We start from the raw sequence: 16,243 nt of genomic DNA, 5'->3' as shown, positions 1-16,243 counted from the left end.
AATCTATTTACAATCCTTGTAGGAAAAAAATGAATTTCTCCAACTTGAGGCACAACTCTAACAAGATAAATTACATCAAAAGGAGTCAACATTCCTGAAATGGTTCTTGTTTAGAGAAATTATCTTCTCTAATTTTGAGAAAGGCTCTTATCAAGCAACCAACACATGATCAAATTCAGGAGTAGATTCACATGAAGATGTAGAATTTTAGCTTGCACTTCCCAAGCCCATCATCATACCTTTTGTAAAATTCATCAACAAAAAGCACAAAACCTATCTTGGATATGAAAACGATGTGACCTTTCACATTCTAGACTTGTCCAAACCAATCTACTTTCTGAGCATTTGGGGTTTCTTCAAGACAACTCATCTTCGCCTGCTCCAAATCTTATTTAGATGATCAAGTGCAAAAAAAATTATCAAATTGGCCACATGAAATATTAGTGTTTTGTCCTCACCCTTCTGAGCATTGTGGAAAACATACATATCATTCAGAAAGATGTTCACAAAACTCAAGACTCTTGCAAGAGAAATGGTTCACCTGGATAGTTTGCTTCTTGGCAATGGTCTTCAACATCTAAGAATATATACCATTCATACCAACACAGGTTCTTCCTCGTCTATTGACACATCTTGCAAATGGATATATCCTTCATCTTCTCACCCTATATATAACATGCGAGGGGAATCGATAGTTAGTTAGCAGTTTCAAATTCATATAACAGTAAGCCTAAGCCATAGCCTGAACCTGAACAGCTTAATGACCAATCAAAATATCCAAATTTAGACAAATCTAGAGCTAGATTTGTTGCCAGAGATAGGCTTATGTTTCCATGAGAACGATTTGGTTGGTGTCTAGCCTTAAAACCAGCCGTACTAGTAGAAAATTGACTTCTTACTACTACTACCTATTTCATCAGTTTGTGGTCATATTTAAACCATCATCAGGGAGCACTTCAATTTCATAGAAGACTTCATGTTTTGGCCAGATTCAAAATAATTCTAGAACTACTTCGAACGAAGTTCCCGATTTGAACCACCACTAAGAATACTTTCAGCTTCTACTAACCTCATTTGGTTTGTGGTCTTCCTTAAACACTATATTAGAGAGCACATCCAACCATTAGTTAGTTTTTACACCACCTTGAATATTCAAATATCATCTTGGAATCACATACAACCCTTTAGATTAAGGGGTAATGTTGGACACCTAATATGTTAGGGTTGGTGTGGAGGAATGCGAGTAGTCACAAGGAGTGCAAGGGACCTTGGAAGTTGAATCCAATGGACACTAGAAATGTATACATGTACCATTTGAGTAACAAATCCTCACATTGTTATATAACATGTTGTCTATTTTCAATTGTTTTCCAACACTCTGGATCCCTTAGGCTAAACCTCCTCTCAACTTAATGAGGTAAATATTTTCCCAAGAAAAAAGAGATTGTTTTATTGCTAGCAAAGATATGCCCAATAGGATGGATGGTTGGAAATTAATGATAGAACAAAATGTTTTTTTAGGGTTACCTAAAGTATAAAAAGGTATAGAGGGGTAATTGAAAAAGTACCATGTAGCCTTCTAGATTAAGAGATCTGAAGGTCCAATAGATGAGCTTGATAGAAAAAATTGTAGTAGGTCTTGATAGTTATTGGACCTAAGAGAATTGTGAACAAGTTCAACAGCACCCAATTATTTGGTTGTAAGGTGTTATGCTAAAAACATAGGATCCTAGAGATATGTCCTTGAATTGTTGGGTGAGTGTTAAAAAAGAAGATCTTAAATTTGGCCAAATTGATATATGTTCTCACAATCCTATAAAATATTCAAGAAATTAATTAAACGTGGCAGTCTCCTTGGTAGTATGAGCACCCATTAACATAGTATCATCCATAAACTATTGGTGGGAAATAGGAAGATCATCCCATATAACCACAGTCCCTTAAGTTCTCTTTGAGATACAATGGATTTTAGGGTCTATTAAGACCTTCATTAGCAAGGAGAAAAGGAAAGGGGAAATGGGATCCCCTTTCTAAATACCCCTAGAATAATTTAAAAATAAAAGAGGGAGAGTCATGGAGGAGCACTTAAAATAATACATAAAAGAAAGGAGATTTGCCTAATTGGTCCAAATATCAAATAAACCAAATTCTTTTAAAACTTGATATATCTAAGACCAATTGAGTTTATCAAAATATTTTGAGAGGTCAATTTAAATATAATACATGCCTTCCTTGATTTCATTAAAAAGTGGATGACTTCATGGGCGACGATCATTTCATCCCAATATTTTATGACCTTCCACATAGCTATTTATTCCAAAGAGATAAGAGCATGGAGAAAAGGCTCAATCTGTTTGGTGATCACTATTGGAAATATTAGAAATACTGAGATGCAAGGGGTGTCATGTGAATACTTTAAAATATTATAAGTAAATAAACTAGTATGCAAGAGATAATTAACAAGAGTGCATTAAATTTACATGGAAAATTTAATTATTTTGATAAAATCATAATTTATTACATATACATGAGGGGATAACAATATCTAAAACTTATGAGCCCAAACTCAAAGGAGGCTACAACCCCTTGGGATTTCTTCAGCTACAACTCATAAGAGCAACCAATAGAAGGAGCATGCAACCCCCCTGGAACACAATCTTCAACAAAATTGTCCAAAACTACCTTCAAAATCTCTTCAAATATGTCCATAATCTAGTCTTCAAAATATATCAATGCTCATGTGCAGTCAATGGGTCAATGACACTTCAAATTTTCTTCCAATCCTTTTCAAATCAGCCTTCAAGTCTGATCCAAATCAAACCCAAAACTTATTGTCTAAATATGCTTCAAATTATGTTCATTTATTGTCATCAATCCTCTGTCCATATTTAGCAAATACTAGCATTATAGTTGATCATTGTAATTATTTTCTCATGGGGTTTCCTTTAATTTATAGCTATTTAATATCCTCATAAAATTTTGCATACCAGAGACCTTGATGTACTACAATGCTAAAAAAAAACGCATCTTCTTACCCCTAGTCTTTGTTCTTAATGCCATCAAATTTCTCCTCATTTTAGTCTCATTCTGAGTTCTGAGTTTTGTTACATCCTTCATAATGTATTCTAAATTTTTGTCCAAATAATTCAAAATATAGCTCAAATATATTTTTGTTGAGTCGTTGTCCTTTCTTCTTCCCTTACATTCACTTTTTCTTAATCCTTATGGTTGTCTCAGAGCTCGTCACATTTAACCAAGTTAATGTCACAAATGGGTGCACATTGGCAATAAATAGTGGGAATGAGGGGTTTGACCTGTTTTATAAGGATCCAACTTACCTAGACGAACAAGACCTTGAATAAAATTTATTTTAAAAACTTGTCTTTTAAGGGAACCGACTTGTATTTGCAATTTGAGGCAACCATGAATTGTAGGCTTTTGACACCTTCTGTCAAGCCCAATTTGTGGGAAATTTCTTCACAACAAAATTTCAATTGTCCATAAACCACAAACTTCATTGAGTTTCCATTTGACAAACAAAAATGTATTTCTTAATACTCTATAATTATCTATAGTTCACACCAAAAAATTCAAAGTTACATTTTCTCATAGAAAACTATAACATTCATGCTGAATTGGATGCATCAATGCAATATTTAATGAAATATTTCTATTACAATAATTAAAAAAACTTGAACATCTCTCCAACCAAGAAGAAGCAGAGGCATGCAACATATGAAATGGTGTGATAAGGGCAACCAATTGTTGATGTTATTGTATCCAAAATCATGTATATTGACAAAAAATGCAAGGGCATCTTAGGGTTACTTCCAACTCATCAGTGGTGAATTCACCCTTTAACATCAATGAAAATGTTTTGTCCAAAAATCACCTTAGGAATGATTTTGTAGATAACATTGCAAATGAAAATCATCCAGAAACTAATAGGATCATTGACTTGATATGTTTTAGGAACCAAGACAAGGAAGGTGGCATTGAGGGCAGGGAGCATTGAGGTTTTTCTTCTATACTATTCAACTAACTCTGAAATTTCCTAACCAAAAAGGACCAACGTACTTGAACGAAATAAATTTTGAATTTCTCTAGATTTGGAGCTTTATTTTAAGGCATATTCTATCCCTTTGTAACCACCCCTCCCACATTTACCCACTTTCACTAGCCAATCAGAGTAAAAACGAGGTGAGGGCTTCTAATACATGACTCAACCTCCTAATTACAGTTAAGGAAGTGGAATCGACAACCTAAAACTTTAGTGGCCTTCCTTGGGAGCTACAGGACCCCTAGGAGCCAATAAACCACTCCAAGTGCCATAACCCTGAGTTAACTTTCCTTTTGAGTGATATAGACTCCCAATTGCTTGCATAACAAGGAAATATAGTGACTGTAACTCTCTAGTCGCATGGATAACCCCACCTCCTAGTGACTGCAATCTAGATTTCCCAATTTTGAGCATGCAACCCCGGAATCTGAGCCACTATTTCAAGGCTAAGATCTATACCTCTTCCCAGAACCTCATATAACTTTCTAGAATGACAAATGACACAAGTACAAATCCATTAATGCAAAATTTAGTTGATAACTTGACTGAAATAAGCCTAACCATGACAGTCATTTCGCCAAACATGTAGTAAACATGAAATCTACAAGTCATGAATGCATATTTGAACATAGGGGTATTATACTTATCTAAGAATCATCAAGAAGGTCTAATTTACTCTCATAATAGCTATAATAACATATATTAGGTCATGCATTCAATAACCATTCATTTACCAATCAATACATGATAAGAGCCATAACTGGAATATGTCATAAAACCATGCTTATAACCAGCATATAACCAAATTAAGAACAATGATAGATCAACCATCAAATCCACATAATAACAATACATTTTCTCATAAAATACAAGAGAAAATAGCTCTTATAACAAATGAAAAATCCAACCAAGTCAAGGACTTCCACATACCACTCGACCATAGAATTGGGATGAACCAAATATTTCTTTCATCTAATCACCCTTGTGTCATATTCCAAGCATGAATGTGAGATATCATGCGATAAATAATTCCATAAACAACCAAGGGAATCCATAGGTTAAACCACCTCCACCCTCACACTACCGTGATCTCACATAAACTAGTCCTGATATCACAAAACCAAACCAAGCTTGGATTCCTTAGAATTCCCTCACGATCCCTTGAGGAATTTTCCTATCTCCACCCACATGTTGAGGGCTTACAGGAGAAACCATCTCCACCCCAAACCCTTGGGATTCTCTTAAGACCACCTCATCCAGATCCAAAACCTTCCAGAAATCTAAAGCTCGATCAAGAGTGAATCCAATCACACCATAGCTATTCAAAAATGGAAAGGCAAGGTTGAAACCATTGCCAAACCAGGGAAAACTCATTCCAATGACAACAAATGGACCAATCACAAACATGCATGTACCATGCATACCAAAAATAACAAGGAGATCATACATGCAACTTGATACATGCAAGTAATCTTGTTGTAGCTGCTTGATCCAACTCTTCCTCGCTTGATCCTTGCCTTCCTTGGCTTTCTTGTCCTTCCTTTTTTTGTCCTTGTTTTTCTTTGCTTTCTTTCTTGCTTCCTCCTATTTGTGCTCTTCTCCTCTTTGAAACCAATTCCAAAACTAAACTGACAAAAGGCTCCAAATTGATGCTCTGGTACCTTTTATTATTGATGCCTCTAATTTCCTCATTTTTCCTCTATTTTCCTTCAATTTATCCTCACATGCAACCTATGACCTTCATCTCCCTTTTCTCCTATTTTCCTTTATTTTCATAAATAAATGCCAAATAATGCCTTTTTTCCTTTTCAAAGCCTTTTCCAATTCCTTTGCCAATTTCCTTAGCCATAATAAACAACAAGTGTTGCCCACTAGGATGTTTTTCCCTCCATTTATCTTGGAATACATATCTTGTGACCTTGGTCTTATAAATCCTTTATTAATTTTATTACATGTACTTTTAACCAGGCCTATTACAGACCCCTCCCCTTAGGGGACACCATCCTTGGTTTTATATGACACCTATGACCAACGAATCATAGAAAACCAAAACACACTGCCCATGGAGACTTATAACTCAACTCATTACAGTATTTACAATGAACAATTTGCTCAAATAAAAACCATCATGACAAACATGAAAAAATGAAAACCATACCACTTATTGGAGCTTTATAACACATCTCATTGTGGTATTTACAATAAAAACCATACATAAATATGTACATATACCAAAAAACGTATTTGCCTCCACCGAAAAATAATGAAGGAAACATAGCCTGCATCTGACTATCCATCTCCCATGTAGCTTCATAGGGCCCAAATGCTTCCATTGCACTTTAACTTGCTTGGATTCTGGAGTATGAGTTGTTTTTTGTTGCAATATGCACTAATGTTTCATCTAGAATTATCCTTTTGACTCCACCTGCAATACAGACTAGTCAATCACATGATTAGCATCATTCACAGATCCTTTAAACAATGAAACATGGAAAACATCATGGATTTTCACTATTGGATGCAGTTCAAATCTAGAGACCATTGGTCCAATCCTCTCAAGGATCCTGAAATTCCCACGAAACCAAGGTGCCAATTTAGCACAATATCCAATCCTCAAGGATCTGTTCTTCGACTTGATACACAAATAAACATGTTCCCCAACCTAAAAATACTTAAATTCTCTGTGTTGATTAACATAAATTTTCTATCTATCATATGTTTCCTTTAGATTCTTCTTGATAACCTACATTTCTTGTGCCATCTTTGTCAACGTGTCTAGTCCAGTCAACACCTTCTTCTCTGGATCACTCCATGTGATAGGAGTATTACAACTCCGCCTATAGAGTGCATCAAACATACTCATCCTTAATGACTCCTAATAACAATTATTGTAAGAAAACTCCACCAATGGAAGATACTCCTCCCACCTCCTTTGTTGGTGCATGAAATACATCCTCAACATATCCTCTGATATCCTATTGACCTTCTTTGTCTGTCCATCTATCTATTAAAGATAAGTTGTACTGAAGGCCAACTTTGTACCCAAACTTGCAAATAGCTCCTTCCAAAACCTGGAAGTGAAATTGCAATCTCTATATGATATGATCCTCTTAGGAATACCTTGTAATCTCAGTATCTCCCAGATGAAGATCTGAGCTACCTCATTATTTGAATTATTAGTCTTCACTTGAATGAAGTGAGTTACCTTGGTTAACCTATCAACCAAAACCATGATGGAATCATGCTTCTTCGATGTCCTTGGAAACCTGTAATGAAATCCATGGAAATGACCACCCATTTCTACTCTAGAATCAAAATAGAATATAACAAACAAGTTGGGTGCTTACACTCATCTTTCACCTACTGATAGTCCAGACATCTAACAACAAATTTTTCCACTTCCTTTTTTGAATTTGGAAAATAGTAGAACTTCTTTACAGCTATCAACGTCTTTTGATATCCTGGATGACCTTAATACGTCTTAACATGGAACTCCCCCAAGATAAGCTTCTTAATCTCACTATCATCCAACACATAGACAATGTCCCTAAATCTCACTAAGCCATCTGTCGTGAGATGAAAATACACATCCTGTTCACTTGTACCCTACTATAACCTATGCTTAAGTTGTTGATACTTGTCATCATATTGTCCTACCTGTAAGATCTAATCCTATAAATATATCACATAAGAGCTCACAACTGCAACATTTTTTACATGCACTCTCCTACTGAGAACATTTTGAACCTTGTTCTCCTTTCCTTTAATGTATTTGATCTCAAATTCAAACTCACTGAGGGTAGCCAACCATCTAGCTTGCCTGGAATTCAAATTAGGTTGGTCAAATAGACACCTCAATCCACTATGGTCACTCATCAAAATAAAACTCCCGACAAGAAGATAATGCCTCAACATCTTCAAGGCGTGAATAATAGTTGCTCAATAAAGATCATGAGTCACATAGTTATGTTCGTGCTCATTTAGTTTCCTTGACTCATAGCACACCACATGTCCCTCCTACATCACAAATTCATCAATTCCTCTCTTGCAAGCATTTGTACACAACACGAACTCTCTATTTGTATCTTCAATATTTAGAACTGGATCATTTGTAAGCAATTGTTTCAACTGCTCAAAACTAGTTGCACATTCCTTTGTCCATTCAAATTTATTTCCTTTCTTCTACAATGATGTAATAAGATAGAAAATATGTGAGAAGTTCTTGATGAACTTCCTATTGTAACCTTCCAACTCCATGAATGATCTAACCTCATCCACATTCCTAGGAGCTTCCCATTCCATGATAGCTATGATCTTTTTCGGATCCAGTGTTATGCCTTCCTTGGAGACAACATGTTCCAAGTAATGTACCTTTGTCTGAAAGAAAATAAATTTACTAAGCTTGGCATACAAATGATGCTCTCTTAGAAATATCAACACTGCTGCCATGTGCTTTGCATGTTCATCCTCATTCTTAGAATATATCAATATATCATCAGTGAACAAAATCACAAACTTGTCCAGATAAGGACGCAACACATTATTCCTCAAACACATGAAAGTATATGGAGCATTAATAAAACCAAAAGGAACCACAAAAAACTCATAATGCCCATACCTAATCTGAAAAGTAGTCTTGTAGATATCCTCTTCTTTCATGCACACTTGATGGTATCCTGATCTTAGATCAATCTTTGAGAACATTGCTTCTCCCTTCAACTGATCAAACAAGTCATCAATCCATGACAAAGGGTACCTATTATTGATCGTTACATTACTCGGCTGCTAGTAATCAATGCACAATCTGAGAGTACCATCCTTCTTCTTCATGAAAAATACCAATGCACCCCAAGACGATACACTTGGTATAATGCATCCCTTATCAAGAATTTCCTTCAACTACAATTTTAATTCTGCTAACTTTGGAGTGCTCATCTTGTAAGGTTCCTTTGATGTTGATGTTTCTCCTAGTACCAACTAAATAGGAAAGTCCACTTCTCTATGAGGTGGTAACTTTGAAATCTCTACTGGGAATTGTTGAACCTTAGAATTACCCTCTCCTTGAAAGTTTTTCTCACCTTTTTCCCTCACTTTCTCATAATATTATAGACCCCAATCAATGATAAATGCTAAGTTTTGTCTTAAGGAAAGAATTAAAATGATTGCCATATTATATTTTCATGTTCTTGCTATTTGAGTATATTTTTTCACTTTAGCTACAAAATGCAGCTTATTTTGCAACTAACTATGGATTCTGTAGCTACTCTCATGGTTTGGCGGGTTCCAGGTGTCAAATGAAGAATTGGGCCACATGGGAATTTCTAGAATCATCTCCACATGGATTCTATCCTATTCACTCGGTCTAGATCAACAAAAAAGCGAGCCTAAGATCATGGTCAAAGATGGAGTCAAAATACGTTATCCGGAAGTAGTAGGACTCTTGATTCGCTCTTTCATAGGAAATCAAGAGTCCAACAATCCTATTGAAAATCTAATTCGAATTAGACACCTGTAGCAAGTTTATCTCACAAACAGTTATGTTATTTTCCTTTAAATATCAGTTACATAGAACCGAGAAACAGTTCAGAAATTAAGTGTTAAATTCAGGCTTTTTGTTGATACTCTGTATTCAGACTTCATTTTATCATAATATAAAGTTCGTGTGGTGAATGATTAGTTAAGAGCATCCTTAACTAGCTAGCAGTCCAGCCAAATCAGTTGCAGAGGTCCCCTCCACTGGAGGAGGTTTTTCATTTGTTGTTTTTAGTTCAATTTCCATTACTCTATTTTCAGTAAATCTATTTTCTAATTAGGAAAATATTTTATTCTAGTTTTTTATCAATATCATAGTGATAAATCACAACTGTGTAGCCTTGTTCTTCTAAGATATTTCATGGAGAAAAATAACTCTGTTTCCAAACTGAATTAAGATTGAAGTGATAAGAATACATAGTTGCTTAGTTTTCTTACTGTTTTGTCATTCATTTTCTTAGAATAGAATTGTCAATTAATTGTGTTAATGGATGTTTTCAAAATCCATGTCAATATGATGATGATCCTAAACTAAATGGTTAAATTTCTAATTCATACAATGATTGAAATTACTCAGTACATTGTTATTAGCTTCCTAGGAACTTAGGAATTAAGGCATAATTGACTTCTTACACAACATTTCAAGAGGGTAATGCTTCAAATTTGAATGTTGGAGAAAGTCAAAATTGCATTAGTTGTTTACAGTTAATTTTACATGATTTCACCTTTTTTCTTTCAGATTCTCACTTAGTTGCATACTCTGCTTATTTTTCTAGGACGTTAAAGTACATACAATTGCTTATACTCCATCTCAGGAAGGTCATACTTCATAATAATGTTAAAGTAACCAGAAGAACTTTAATTGATTTCATTTTCTGTCTTTACTTCAAACAAACACTGAATTTTATTTTTGGTTTTAAGAAATAGATCCATGGATTAGGACTAATGATAAGATAAGATAGATTCTTTGTTTTCCAAATTAGGTTCTAACTAGCCAACAGTTTTTGGTTTAAAGAATTAAATTAACTTAGGAACATTTCTTTAGATTCACTTCAATCTTCTCATAGTTTTAGGTTGAACATTCTTAGACATCAAAGAACGAAAAACCCCCCAAAACAATGTAAAATACAAAACAACGAAGTAAGAAAAGGTTAACTAAGCACATATATTGCACCACACTTCATCAGTTTACAAACCTCAGTTGGTAATTTATGCAAGAAATTTAGGAAACTAAATTTACTAAACATTTTGGCACCGTTATCGGGCAAGTATAATTAGGTAACCTCATCTTACATCTAAAAAAAATGATATGCGTAGAGAAAGAGACTCTAGGGGTAGATTCACAGCTAGAGGCAGGAGTTTAATTCCTACAACACCACTTACTCCACCAAGACTAAGAAGAGATACACCTCCATCTCAAACTCATATTCCACATTTTACTAGCCATAAACTTCCTGAAGTTTTAAGGTCAAAAATCCAATTAAGAGGATCTCCTACTTCATCCACTGAGGCAGTCCTAGAGGAAGAAAATCTTGGATCTCCAACAGAAGGAGTAACCTTTTTCACCTCTTCAGGGAAACATATTTTAGTCGAAGAATTATAAATTCCTAGTGGAGAGGAAGAAAGAGAACCCTTCTTCAATACACCATTGATAGAGGAACCAGAGGAAGAGCAATTAACCTTGCAGGTTGAATCTTATATTAGCTCTGAAGAATCTATAATGGCAGGAAGAGAAGGAGAAGAAGAAGTTATAAATGGAGAAAATTTACTATTTGGAGGAGGAAGAGGTGGAGGAAATAGGGAAGTTGATAATTCTTTTGGATTCCCTATAGTTGATGAAGATACAAATGCCACAATGAAAAATATCTCACCTTCTATCCTCCCAAATTTCCATGGATTAAAAAGTGAAGATCCTGAAACCTTTTTATTTGAATTTGAAGTCTTGTGCAGAACTTATGATTATTTACAAGACTCTCAAAAACTTAAGTTGTTTCCTTCAACATTAAAAGGATCTACTTTAAAATGGTTCATGGGGTTGCTCACTTAGTCAATTAGGACATGGAATGACATGAAGAAAGCATTTTTGGAAACATATTTGGATTATTCCAAGCCTATCAATAACAAGGATGAAGTGTTTAAAACTATGCAAAAAGAGGATGAAATTTTGGAGGATTTAATTGAAATATTCAACTATAACATAAATAGAGCAAAAATGGAGAACTTAGATCAGGATACTTTAAAAGCTATTTCATTAAAAGCCATTAGAGATGAGTGGATAGACATCCTTAATATGATGGGGAAGGGAGATATCTCTCAACTTCCATTAAATGACATTGGAGAATTATGTATTCATCTCTTAAGAGGAAAAGCCAAAACTGGGAAAGGTCCAAGAGATCCTTCTCTTACTAGAGTGAATAAATCTGCAACTAGATCAGTGAGTAGGGAAAAAATTGAAAACATGCTTGATGAATTTAAAATAGATATTCTAGGGAGTCGTGAACAGATAGACACCCTTAAGATACAAAACAAGAAGAAATGTGAGACTGATGCTTTAGCTATTTTCTCTCCCAAATGCGGAAAGAAGCATGCTTTAAGAGAATGCCCTTTGGATGCAAAAATCATGGATACTTGTGTGATTTTTTCATAAAACCAAGAAACCAAGAATTTTCCTTCAATTCCTGGTCTTAAGGTTGTTATTCAAGAAGAAACAACTTCAAATCCAACAGAATCTCTTTGCTTTGTCTCTAGAAGACCTTGGCAAGGGCCACAAACCTAGGGTTTTAACAACCAAATGTATAATCAGCCCCCACCAAATTGGAATTCTTGGTAGCAACCTTGGGCTCAAGGTATGCAAAACCCCTATGGAAAATTCTCTCAATACTATTAATATCCTCCATCATATCCAAAATATCCTCCCCAACAAATTCCTCAACAAAATCAACAACCCTAACTTCACAACCAAAATTCTCAACTTTCACTACCATTCCCACAGAAACTAAATCAGCTACCTGCCTAACCATTACCAAACCCCAACAATAAAAATCCTCAGAATACCTATATGGTGGAAGGACAACAATTTCCAACCTATATAATCACTCCTATAGATCTCAATGATGTCCAACTAAGATTTGGGATGATATTAGAAAAGAAAAAGCCTTCTGTAGTTATTCAAGAACAAGATAATTATGAGGAAGATTCTCTACAGCCAAATAAAATCTTTGAAGAAGGAACATCTCTTCAAAACCAAAACATTGAAAATGAAAAACAAAAAGAACCAATAAACTCAACTCATATCATAAAGCAACCATTAGTATCTACTTCTACACCTCCTTTTCCTGAAAGATTACAAATTGATAGAGGGGTAGAAAAACATATTATGTTGCCTAATTATGATTTTCTAGATGAATTGAAAAATGTCTGTATCAAAATCCCTTTGTTACAAGCCATTAAGGAAATTATAATTCTATCTAAAACAATAAGGGAGTTGAGCATGAAGAAACCAGGAAGAAAAACAAAACAAGTAAAAAGAATTCAACTTGTAGGAAAAATAACAGACGTAATGATGGGAAAAATTGCCATACATAAATATTTAGATCCAAGAAGTCCAGTTGTAAAAACACATATCAATAGAGTTGAAATTCTGAACACATTGATTGATTTAGGAGCAGTAATAAACATCATGAGCAAATAAACCATGGAACAGCTCAAGCTTCCTAATCTTCTTTATACACCTACATTACTACAATTGGCAAATAGATCTATAATCAAACCAGATGGTGTGTTAGAAGATATTTCAGTGTCCTTATACTCTTGGGAGTACCCTGTTGATTTTATGATCTTAACCCCTAAGAACAATCTAGGAGGACATCCAATTATATTAGGAAGACCTTGGTTGGCTACAGCTGATGCTTTCATTAGCTGTAGATCTGGTGATATGTATATCTCTGATGGTAACTCAACTAAGAAATTCACTCTATATCCTCCAGCAAGAACAATCACAGAGATAGATGACAAAGAATGGATTGATGATGAAAATTATATTCAGCCTCTCTTTACTATTTCAACCATTAGTGAAGATAGTCAAATCTTAAATAAAATGGAAAATTTTGAATCATGTCCACAATATAAACATGATCAATTTCAAGAAAAATCTAATATTGAATATTTTTCATCTAGGTAGATATCTCTTTATTCTATGGAAGAATTTGGTAGCTCTACAGTTGAAATTTTTCCAGGAAAACATTGAACATAAACAATAAATTGGAAAAATTACAACAGGAAAAGCTAATCAAAACATTACATTGAGGAAAATTGTATACCTATCAGACAACCTCAAAGAAGGATGAACCCCAATCTTAGGGAAATAGTGAAGGAGGAGTTGCAAAAATTGCTGAATGTAAACTTCATTTACCCAATTTCATACATCCAGTGGGTTTCCCCTCTAGTGATTGTGCCTAAAAAGAATGGTAAATGGAGGGTATGCATTTATTATCGAGAATTTAATAAAACTACCCTAAAATATCATTTTCCTTTGCCTTTATAGATCAAGTGTTAGATACATTAGTAGGTAAGAAGTATTTGTCATTCCTAGATGGTTGTAGTGGTTACAATCAAATTCAGGTAGCACCTGAAGATCAAGATAAAACCACGTTCACCTATCCATGGGGAACTTATGCCTATCGAGTACTTCCTTTTGGATTGTGCAATGCACCTGCAACATTCCAAAGGGCAGTACTAGGAATTTTTCTGTTCTAATACATGATTGTGTAGAGGTGTATATGGACGACTTTACAGTTTATGGGAATACATTCGAAGAAGCTTTAGAAAATTTTGAAAAGGTTCTTCAAAGATGTAAGGAAGCAAACCTTTCACTAAGCCATGAAAAATGTGTTATGATGTTTACAGAAGGGATTTTTTAAGGACATCACATTTCAGGAGATGGAATTAAAGTTGATAAATCTAAAGTTGAAGTCATATCTAAACTACCAATTGCAAATTGTCAAAAGGATGTTAGAAGTTTTCTAGGATTCACAGGATACTATAGAAGATTTATAGAAAATTTCGTTAAACTAGCATCCCCACTCTTCAACTTACTCACCAAAGATTGTGAATTCAATTGGAATCCTGATTGCGAGATGGCATTTGAGACTTTAAAAGCAAAAACTTCTTAAGCACCCATCCTAAGAGGTCCAAATTGGAAACTACCCTTTCACATTTCAACAGATGCTTCAGATACAGCTCTGGGAGCTGTATTAGGACAAAAAGATGTGATCCCCTACGCCATCTATTACACAAGAAAGAATTTGACTCCCACTGAGTTAAATTACACTGTAACTGAAAAGGAATTCTTAGTTGTTGTTCATGCTATCAACAAATTCATACATTATATAACAGGTTATGAAACCTTTGTTCATACATACCACTCTGCAATTAGGTACTTAATGAATAAACCTATTACTAATGGCAGAGTTACAAGATGGCTATTGCTCTTGCAAGAATTCAACATCATTGTTCTAGATAGACTTGGAAAACAAAACACAGTTGCTAATTTCTTGTCTAGAATTCAAAATATCAAAGATGACACTCCAGTTGAAGATAAATTTCCTGATGAATATCTTTTTGCAGTAACTACTCAAACCCCTTGGTTTGCAGATATTGCCAATTACTTAGTCACATGAAAATTACCTTCACATTTGTTTCCTAAGGAGAAAAGAAAAATCATTCAAATAAGTGCAAGATACTCATGGATTACTAATGAATTGTGTAAAATAGGTCCAGATCTCATGATCAAAAGATGTTTTCGAGAAGATGAAATGCCTCAAATTTTTAAGGCATGTCATGATGAACCTTGTGGTGGACACTTTGCTGACAAGAGGACAGCCTATAAAATCCTTCATTTAGGATATTATTGGCCATCCATATTCAAATATGCCAAAGAATATGTCAAAAGGTGTGATAGCTTCCAAAGGGTAGGAAAACCTACTCCTTCAGATGAAATGCCACTACAAGCTTAGGCACTCATTGAACCTTTTGAAAAATGGGCCTTGGATTTTGTTGGACCAATTAATCCTCCATCTAGACAAAAAATATATATTTTGGTATGCACTGATTATGTCACTAAATGGGTAGAGGCTAAAGCATTACCTTTTGCTAATGAAAAATATGTAGTTAATTTTCTTTTTGAGGATATCTTCACTCGTTTTGGTGCTCCAAGAGAAATTGTGACAGATCAGGGCTCTCAATTTACATCTAAAATGGTGAAAAGGCTTGTGGAAGATTACAAGATCAAACACAGAAAGTCTACTCCTTATCACCCACAAGAAAATGGTCAAGTTGAATCTACCAATAAGGTGATTGAAGGAATTCTCACTAAGATTGTACATCTACACAGAAGAGATTGGGCAGAAAGGCTTCCTGAAGCCTTATGGGCCTATAGAAATACATGGAGGAACACAACAGGACATACTCCCTATGAACTTGTTTATGGGAAGCAAGTCTTATTCCCTATAGAGTTTCAAATCAGAACCTTCAAGATGGCAGTCCAATTGGGACTTGATTTATCAGAAGCATAGAAACATAGATTGGAGCAACTCAATGAGCTTGATGAAATCAGACAAGATGCAATTCAAAGAGCCAGTATAATCCAGTAGC

The sequence above is a fragment of the Pinus tabuliformis genome, chromosome Q (assembly GCF_031772625.1).
Source record: "Pinus tabuliformis cultivar Carrire ecotype Pingquan chromosome Q, CPIR1, whole genome shotgun sequence".
In the NCBI taxonomy this organism is placed as follows: domain Eukaryota; kingdom Viridiplantae; phylum Streptophyta; class Pinopsida; order Pinales; family Pinaceae; genus Pinus; species Pinus tabuliformis.
This window is presented reverse-complemented; position numbering follows the sequence as displayed.